Below are 10,629 nucleotides of genomic sequence, written 5' to 3' on the forward strand. Positions count from 1 at the left end.
CTAACCCTAACCCTAACCCTAACCCTAACCCTAACCCTAACCCTAACCCTAACCCTAACCCTAACCCTAACCCTAACCCTAACCCTAACCCTAACCCTAACCCTAACCCTAACCCTAACCCTAACCCTAACCCTAACCCTAACCCTAACCCTAACCCTAACCCTAACCCTAACCCTAACCCTAACCCTAACCCTAACCCTAACCCTAACCCTAACCCTAACCCTAACCCTAACCCTAACCCTAACCCTAACCCTAACCCTAACCCTAACCCTAACCCTAACCCTAACCCTAACCCTAACCCTAACCCTAACCCTAACCCTAACCCTAACCCTAACCCTAACCCTAACCCTAACCCTAACCCTAACCCTAACCCTAACCCTAACCCTAACCCTAACCCTAACCCTAACCCTAACCCTAACCCTAACCCTAACCCTAACCCTAACCCTAACCCTAACCCTAACCCTAACCCTAACCCTAACCCTAACCCTAACCCTAACCCTAACCCTAACCCTAACCCTAACCCTAACCCTAACCCTAACCCTAACCCTAACCCTAACCCTAACCCTAACCCTAACCCTAACCCTAACCCTAACCCTAACCCTAACCCTAACCCTAACCCTAACCCTAACCCTAACCCTAACCCTAACCCTAACCCTAACCCTAACCCTAACCCTAACCCTAACCCTAACCCTAACCCTAACCCTAACCCTAACCCTAACCCTAACCCTAACCCTAACCCTAACCCTAACCCTAACCCTAACCCTAACCCTAACCCTAACCCTAACCCTAACCCTAACCCTAACCCTAACCCTAACCCTAACCCTAACCCTAACCCTAACCCTAACCCTAACCCTAACCCTAACCCTAACCCTAACCCTAACCCTAACCCTAACCCTAACCCTAACCCTAACCCTAACCCTAACCCTAACCCTAACCCTAACCCTAACCCTAACCCTAACCCTAACCCTAACCCTAACCCTAACCCTAACCCTAACCCTAACCCTAACCCTAACCCTAACCCTAACCCTAACCCTAACCCTAACCCTAACCCTAACCCTAACCCTAACCCTAACCCTAACCCTAACCCTAACCCTAACCCTAACCCTAACCCTAACCCTAACCCTAACCCTAACCCTAACCCTAACCCTAACCCTAACCCTAACCCTAACCCTAACCCTAACCCTAACCCTAACCCTAACCCTAACCCTAACCCTAACCCTAACCCTAACCCTAACCCTAACCCTAACCCTAACCCTAACCCTAACCCTAACCCTAACCCTAACCCTAACCCTAACCCTAACCCTAACCCTAACCCTAACCCTAACCCTAACCCTAACCCTAACCCTAACCCTAACCCTAACCCTAACCCTAACCCTAACCCTAACCCTAACCCTAACCCTAACCCTAACCCTAACCCTAACCCTAACCCTAACCCTAACCCTAACCCTAACCCTAACCCTAACCCTAACCCTAACCCTAACCCTAACCCTAACCCTAACCCTAACCCTAACCCTAACCCTAACCCTAACCCTAACCCTAACCCTAACCCTAACCCTAACCCTAACCCTAACCCTAACCCTAACCCTAACCCTAACCCTAACCCTAACCCTAACCCTAACCCTAACCCTAACCCTAACCCTAACCCTAACCCTAACCCTAACCCTAACCCTAACCCTAACCCTAACCCTAACCCTAACCCTAACCCTAACCCTAACCCTAACCCTAACCCTAACCCTAACCCTAACCCTAACCCTAACCCTAACCCTAACCCTAACCCTAACCCTAACCCTAACCCTAACCCTAACCCTAACCCTAACCCTAACCCTAACCCTAACCCTAACCCTAACCCTAACCCTAACCCTAACCCTAACCCTAACCCTAACCCTAACCCTAACCCTAACCCTAACCCTAACCCTAACCCTAACCCTAACCCTAACCCTAACCCTAACCCTAACCCTAACCCTAACCCTAACCCTAACCCTAACCCTAACCCTAACCCTAACCCTAACCCTAACCCTAACCCTAACCCTAACCCTAACCCTAACCCTAACCCTAACCCTAACCCTAACCCTAACCCTAACCCTAACCCTAACCCTAACCCTAACCCTAACCCTAACCCTAACCCTAACCCTAACCCTAACCCTAACCCTAACCCTAACCCTAACCCTAACCCTAACCCTAACCCTAACCCTAACCCTAACCCTAACCCTAACCCTAACCCTAACCCTAACCCTAACCCTAACCCTAACCCTAACCCTAACCCTAACCCTAACCCTAACCCTAACCCTAACCCTAACCCTAACCCTAACCCTAACCCTAACCCTAACCCTAACCCTAACCCTAACCCTAACCCTAACCCTAACCCTAACCCTAACCCTAACCCTAACCCTAACCCTAACCCTAACCCTAACCCTAACCCTAACCCTAACCCTAACCCTAACCCTAACCCTAACCCTAACCCTAACCCTAACCCTAACCCTAACCCTAACCCTAACCCTAACCCTAACCCTAACCCTAACCCTAACCCTAACCCTAACCCTAACCCTAACCCTAACCCTAACCCTAACCCTAACCCTAACCCTAACCCTAAACCTAACCCTAACCCTAACCCTAACCCTAACCCTAACCCTAACCCTAAACCTAACCCCACTGTTCCCTGCCTTGGACCCTGTCCCGGGACCGTTACCCTATTTGTCATTACCCTAATCCCTTTTCCCCAACCTTAACCTAACTCGGGACCCGTGCAGAACCCTGAAGCCACGGCTCTTTTCCCCTAACCCTAACCCTGGTGCACGCCTATATCTCAGGACCTGGTGGTGCTAGAGACACCAAACCAAGTGCATTAGACTCGGCGTCCCCCAATTAGTCTATATACCCAATTTCAGCCTCCTAGGACCTACACAAACAAAGTGCACCCCGGGGTGCACTTTCGCATTTATCCTTATACCTGCTGTAACCCTAACCCTAACCTAAGTCAAAACTTAACCTTAAATGGTGCACGCCTATATCTCAGGACCTGGTGGTGCTAGAGACACCAAACCAAGTGCATTAGACTCGGCGTCCCCCAATTAGTCTATATACCCAATTTCAGCCTCCTAGGACCTACACAAACAAAGTGCACCCCGGGGTGCACTTTCGCATTTATCCTTATACCTAACCCTAACCCTAACCCTAACCCTAACCCTAACCCTAACCCTAACCCTAACCCTAACCCTAACCCTAACCCTATTTTTAAAATACATATAGGGGATAAAGTTTTTTTGAATTAAAAACAATTTAAATTTATCTAGGTAATAATAAAAAATAAAATTATTTAAAATAAATATAGAGAAAGTTTTTTTAAAAAATAGAAAAACTCTAAATTTATTTAGGAAACCAAAAATACAAAATACAAAATGGATTAGCTAAAAAATATTTTTAAGGGTATTTAAAAATGGGAGGAGTTATAAAAGAGGAGAGTTATATATAAGGGGGAGAAAAAGGGATTTTATCACTTCTGTTTGGATTGCGAGAACAAAAACATTTCACCTGCCAAAGAAAAGCCTTAAGACATTTTTGTTTTTTATAGTGCCCTTGCCTGAAGAAGACCATTTACGGTTGAAACGTTGCAACTGGGCACAATTTCTTTACAAAAAATAAACAAAAAAAAAAAAAAAATAAAAATAAAAACAAAAATAAATAGAATTTAATTAAATTTAATTTGGGTAGATTTCATTAACAAAACTGTAGATATGAGCTACAGAATTCAGGATAAGTGGACGGAGGTCCACTATAAAAAACAGGGACGGCGTCCCTTTGAGCAAAAACGGCCCGGGGATCGACTGAGAGTGGGGTCCAGGGGAATGGCCCGTGCATTTCCGGTCCCTCGTGAGGGGGTACTGGGTAATCAATTTGTTCCTAACCGGCCTGTGCCTCCCTTGATCCACTCTACTCCAGCCCGACCCCCGATGCCTTCAAGATTTCATGGATCCCAAATGAGATCCTATGCGGATGTAGTTCGCCAGTGCAATCCCCAAGATATGCAAAATCAATCCTCAACAGTCAGACAGAAACTGTTTCCAGCTACTGATCCCAAGTTTGCAAAACTGGTGCGTTCTTTATATAAGATCATTAAAATGGTGCACCATCTGAAAAGGGTTTCCCCAGAGCCAAATCAATCGGGTCCACGGATGATCACTAAAATGGTAGACATCTTGGCATCCATGATCAAGCCAGCTGTTCCAAACCAAAAGACTCTAGATATGATAGCGGGGAACGCTAAAAATTGGGGTCACAATACTTTGATCATTTTGCAAGATCATTATAAGGAGGGATTGGATAATATGTTGAGAGACTTGTCTGAGGAATTGAACCCCAATTGGAAGACTGCGTTTGAAGTGGCCACAAAGTGGGCCAGACGAAATTTGACCAGAATAACACAGGGGGTCTTAGACCATGCTGAGGCTCTGATTATGACTTGTGGGGAAACTGAGGGGGAACAGATTGCACAAACAGTGGACCCAGATGAGGACCACCAAGAAATAACAGAGCTCCCCTCAAACTCAGATCCAGTAATCCCACGCCAGAGAACTCCTTTAAACAAAAATACTAATACAACTCAAGCCTCAAAAAACAGACAACAAACAGCCATAGCCTTGGAGAAGGAGTGTTTGGAGAAAACTCCTCCACACCAGAGTACTAACACAACTCAAACATCAAAGAAGAGACAACAAACAACCATAGTCTTGGAGAAGGAGTGTTTGGAGAAAACTTCTCCACACCAGAAAACTAACAAGACTCAAACCTCAAAGAGGGGACAGCAAACAACCATAACCTTGGAGAAGGAGTGTCTGGAGAAAAAATTAAATAAACCGCCACAGGAAGAAAAGGATGGACAACAAGATGAGGTCCAAATTGTTACTACTGAAAAAGATTCAGAACAATTACAGACTAGGACAGAAAGACCCCCTTTATGGTTGGACAAATACCAGCTAATGGACTTGGATGGAGTGGTCCAACAAATGATAAAAAAAGAAATTGAGATGATGTTGCAGTCAGAGCACAAGTTACATCCTCTTATCCAAAATCCTAAACCCTAACCATAACCTTAAGCCCCAAAACCTAATTACAACCCCTAAAAACTTAGCTAATTCTAACTCTGAACCCTAACCATAACCTTAAAACTGGACCCTAACACTTAAATCTAATTTTAACACCTTAACTTTAGCCTCAACCCAATCCCAGACTCTAAACATAACCCTAAATTCTAGTTAATTTGCTTGGAAATCTAACCTAAAGCCCTTCCGCAACTCTAAAACCTAATGCCCTAACCCTCAAACCTACTTCTTAACCCTAAAACCTAACTCCTACTCCTAACCACAAACCCTAAAACCTAACTCTAAAACCTAATCTTAACTACTAGACCATAAACCTAACTTTTATCTCTAAAATCAAATCTGAATCCAAAATTTAACCCTAAAAGTCTAAATTTTAAGCCCCAAACTTAAGCCTAATCGGTTTATTCATTAACCCTATTCATAGAAAATGTATAAATTAAAATTAAAATTTGGTAATGACAAAAAGTAAAAATATACACTGAATAAAAAAATAAATAGTGTAATATTTTTAAAATACATATAGGGGATAAAGTTTTTTTGAATTAAAAACAATTTAAATTTATCTAGGTAATAATAAAAAATAAAATTATTTAAAATAAATATAGAGAAAGTTTTTTTAAAAAATAGAAAAACTCTAAATTTATTTAGGAAACCAAAAATACAAAATACAAAATGGATTAGCTAAAAAATATTTTTAAGGGTATTTAAAAATGGGAGGAGTTATAAAAGAGGAGAGTTATATATAAGGGGGAGAAAAAGGGATTTTATCACTTCTGTTTGGATTGCGAGAACAAAAACATTTCACCTGCCAAAGAAAAGCCTTAAGACATTTTTGTTTTTTATAGTGCCCTTGCCTGAAGAAGACCATTTACGGTTGAAACGTTGCAACTGGGCACAATTTCTTTACAAAAAATAAACAAAAAAAAAAAAAAAATAAAAATAAAAACAAAAATAAATAGAATTTAATTAAATTTAATTTGGGTAGATTTCATTAACAAAACTGTAGATATGAGCTACAGAATTCAGGATAAGTGGACGGAGGTCCACTATAAAAAACAGGGACGGCGTCCCTTTGAGCAAAAACGGCCCGGGGATCGACTGAGAGTGGGGTCCAGGGGAATGGCCCGTGCATTTCCGGTCCCTCGTGAGGGGGTACTGGGTAATCAATTTGTTCCTAACCGGCCTGTGCCTCCCTTGATCCACTCTACTCCAGCCCGACCCCCGATGCCTTCAAGATTTCATGGATCCCAAATGAGATCCTATGCGGATGTAGTTCGCCAGTGCAATCCCCAAGATATGCAAAATCAATCCTCAACAGTCAGACAGAAACTGTTTCCAGCTACTGATCCCAAGTTTGCAAAACTGGTGCGTTCTTTATATAAGATCATTAAAATGGTGCACCATCTGAAAAGGGTTTCCCCAGAGCCAAATCAATCGGGTCCACGGATGATCACTAAAATGGTAGACATCTTGGCATCCATGATCAAGCCAGCTGTTCCAAACCAAAAGACTCTAGATATGATAGCGGGGAACGCTAAAAATTGGGGTCACAATACTTTGATCATTTTGCAAGATCATTATAAGGAGGGATTGGATAATATGTTGAGAGACTTGTCTGAGGAATTGAACCCCAATTGGAAGACTGCGTTTGAAGTGGCCACAAAGTGGGCCAGACGAAATTTGACCAGAATAACACAGGGGGTCTTAGACCATGCTGAGGCTCTGATTATGACTTGTGGGGAAACTGAGGGGGAACAGATTGCACAAACAGTGGACCCAGATGAGGACCACCAAGAAATAACAGAGCTCCCCTCAAACTCAGATCCAGTAATCCCACGCCAGAGAACTCCTTTAAACAAAAATACTAATACAACTCAAGCCTCAAAAAACAGACAACAAACAGCCATAGCCTTGGAGAAGGAGTGTTTGGAGAAAACTCCTCCACACCAGAGTACTAACACAACTCAAACATCAAAGAAGAGACAACAAACAACCATAGTCTTGGAGAAGGAGTGTTTGGAGAAAACTTCTCCACACCAGAAAACTAACAAGACTCAAACCTCAAAGAGGGGACAGCAAACAACCATAACCTTGGAGAAGGAGTGTCTGGAGAAAAAATTAAATAAACCGCCACAGGAAGAAAAGGATGGACAACAAGATGAGGTCCAAATTGTTACTACTGAAAAAGATTCAGAACAATTACAGACTAGGACAGAAAGACCCCCTTTATGGTTGGACAAATACCAGCTAATGGACTTGGATGGAGTGGTCCAACAAATGATAAAAAAAGAAATTGAGATGATGTTGCAGTCAGAGCACAAGTTACATCCTCTTATCCAAAATCCTAAACCCTAACCATAACCTTAAGCCCCAAAACCTAATTACAACCCCTAAAAACTTAGCTAATTCTAACTCTGAACCCTAACCATAACCTTAAAACTGGACCCTAACACTTAAATCTAATTTTAACACCTTAACTTTAGCCTCAACCCAATCCCAGACTCTAAACATAACCCTAAATTCTAGTTAATTTGCTTGGAAATCTAACCTAAAGCCCTTCCGCAACTCTAAAACCTAATGCCCTAACCCTCAAACCTACTTCTTAACCCTAAAACCTAACTCCTACTCCTAACCACAAACCCTAAAACCTAACTCTAAAACCTAATCTTAACTACTAGACCATAAACCTAACTTTTATCTCTAAAATCAAATCTGAATCCAAAATTTAACCCTAAAAGTCTAAATTTTAAGCCCCAAACTTAAGCCTAATCGGTTTATTCATTAACCCTATTCATAGAAAATGTATAAATTAAAATTAAAATTTGGTAATGACAAAAAGTAAAAATATACACTGAATAAAAAAATAAATAGTGTAATATTTTTAAAATACATATAGGGGATAAAGTTTTTTTGAATTAAAAACAATTTAAATTTATCTAGGTAATAATAAAAAATAAAATTATTTAAAATAAATATAGAGAAAGTTTTTTTAAAAAATAGAAAAACTCTAAATTTATTTAGGAAACCAAAAATACAAAATACAAAATGGATTAGCTAAAAAATATTTTTAAGGGTATTTAAAAATGGGAGGAGTTATAAAAGAGGAGAGTTATATATAAGGGGGAGAAAAAGGGATTTTATCACTTCTGTTTGGATTGCGAGAACAAAAACATTTCACCTGCCAAAGAAAAGCCTTAAGACATTTTTGTTTTTTATAGTGCCCTTGCCTGAAGAAGACCATTTACGGTTGAAACGTTGCAACTGGGCACAATTTCTTTACAAAAAATAAACAAAAAAAAAAAAAAAATAAAAATAAAAACAAAAATAAATAGAATTTAATTAAATTTAATTTGGGTAGATTTCATTAACAAAACTGTAGATATGAGCTACAGAATTCAGGATAAGTGGACGGAGGTCCACTATAAAAAACAGGGACGGCGTCCCTTTGAGCAAAAACGGCCCGGGGATCGACTGAGAGTGGGGTCCAGGGGAATGGCCCGTGCATTTCCGGTCCCTCGTGAGGGGGTACTGGGTAATCAATTTGTTCCTAACCGGCCTGTGCCTCCCTTGATCCACTCTACTCCAGCCCGACCCCCGATGCCTTCAAGATTTCATGGATCCCAAATGAGATCCTATGCGGATGTAGTTCGCCAGTGCAATCCCCAAGATATGCAAAATCAATCCTCAACAGTCAGACAGAAACTGTTTCCAGCTACTGATCCCAAGTTTGCAAAACTGGTGCGTTCTTTATATAAGATCATTAAAATGGTGCACCATCTGAAAAGGGTTTCCCCAGAGCCAAATCAATCGGGTCCACGGATGATCACTAAAATGGTAGACATCTTGGCATCCATGATCAAGCCAGCTGTTCCAAACCAAAAGACTCTAGATATGATAGCGGGGAACGCTAAAAATTGGGGTCACAATACTTTGATCATTTTGCAAGATCATTATAAGGAGGGATTGGATAATATGTTGAGAGACTTGTCTGAGGAATTGAACCCCAATTGGAAGACTGCGTTTGAAGTGGCCACAAAGTGGGCCAGACGAAATTTGACCAGAATAACACAGGGGGTCTTAGACCATGCTGAGGCTCTGATTATGACTTGTGGGGAAACTGAGGGGGAACAGATTGCACAAACAGTGGACCCAGATGAGGACCACCAAGAAATAACAGAGCTCCCCTCAAACTCAGATCCAGTAATCCCACGCCAGAGAACTCCTTTAAACAAAAATACTAATACAACTCAAGCCTCAAAAAACAGACAACAAACAGCCATAGCCTTGGAGAAGGAGTGTTTGGAGAAAACTCCTCCACACCAGAGTACTAACACAACTCAAACATCAAAGAAGAGACAACAAACAACCATAGTCTTGGAGAAGGAGTGTTTGGAGAAAACTTCTCCACACCAGAAAACTAACAAGACTCAAACCTCAAAGAGGGGACAGCAAACAACCATAACCTTGGAGAAGGAGTGTCTGGAGAAAAAATTAAATAAACCGCCACAGGAAGAAAAGGATGGACAACAAGATGAGGTCCAAATTGTTACTACTGAAAAAGATTCAGAACAATTACAGACTAGGACAGAAAGACCCCCTTTATGGTTGGACAAATACCAGCTAATGGACTTGGATGGAGTGGTCCAACAAATGATAAAAAAAGAAATTGAGATGATGTTGCAGTCAGAGCACAAGTTACATCCTCTTATCCAAAATCCTAAACCCTAACCATAACCTTAAGCCCCAAAACCTAATTACAACCCCTAAAAACTTAGCTAATTCTAACTCTGAACCCTAACCATAACCTTAAAACTGGACCCTAACACTTAAATCTAATTTTAACACCTTAACTTTAGCCTCAACCCAATCCCAGACTCTAAACATAACCCTAAATTCTAGTTAATTTGCTTGGAAATCTAACCTAAAGCCCTTCCGCAACTCTAAAACCTAATGCCCTAACCCTCAAACCTACTTCTTAACCCTAAAACCTAACTCCTACTCCTAACCACAAACCCTAAAACCTAACTCTAAAACCTAATCTTAACTACTAGACCATAAACCTAACTTTTATCTCTAAAATCAAATCTGAATCCAAAATTTAACCCTAAAAGTCTAAATTTTAAGCCCCAAACTTAAGCCTAATCGGTTTATTCATTAACCCTATTCATAGAAAATGTATAAATTAAAATTAAAATTTGGTAATGACAAAAAGTAAAAATATACACTGAATAAAAAAATAAATAGTGTAATATTTTTAAAATACATATAGGGGATAAAGTTTTTTTGAATTAAAAACAATTTAAATTTATCTAGGTAATAATAAAAAATAAAATTATTTAAAATAAATATAGAGAAAGTTTTTTTAAAAAATAGAAAAACTCTAAATTTATTTAGGAAACCAAAAATACAAAATACAAAATGGATTAGCTAAAAAATATTTTTAAGGGTATTTAAAAATGGGAGGAGTTATAAAAGAGGAGAGTTATATATAAGGGGGAGAAAAAGGGATTTTATCACTTCTGTTTGGATTGCG

The sequence above is a fragment of the Clarias gariepinus genome, chromosome 22 (assembly GCF_024256425.1).
Source record: "Clarias gariepinus isolate MV-2021 ecotype Netherlands chromosome 22, CGAR_prim_01v2, whole genome shotgun sequence".
Taxonomy (NCBI): domain Eukaryota; kingdom Metazoa; phylum Chordata; class Actinopteri; order Siluriformes; family Clariidae; genus Clarias; species Clarias gariepinus.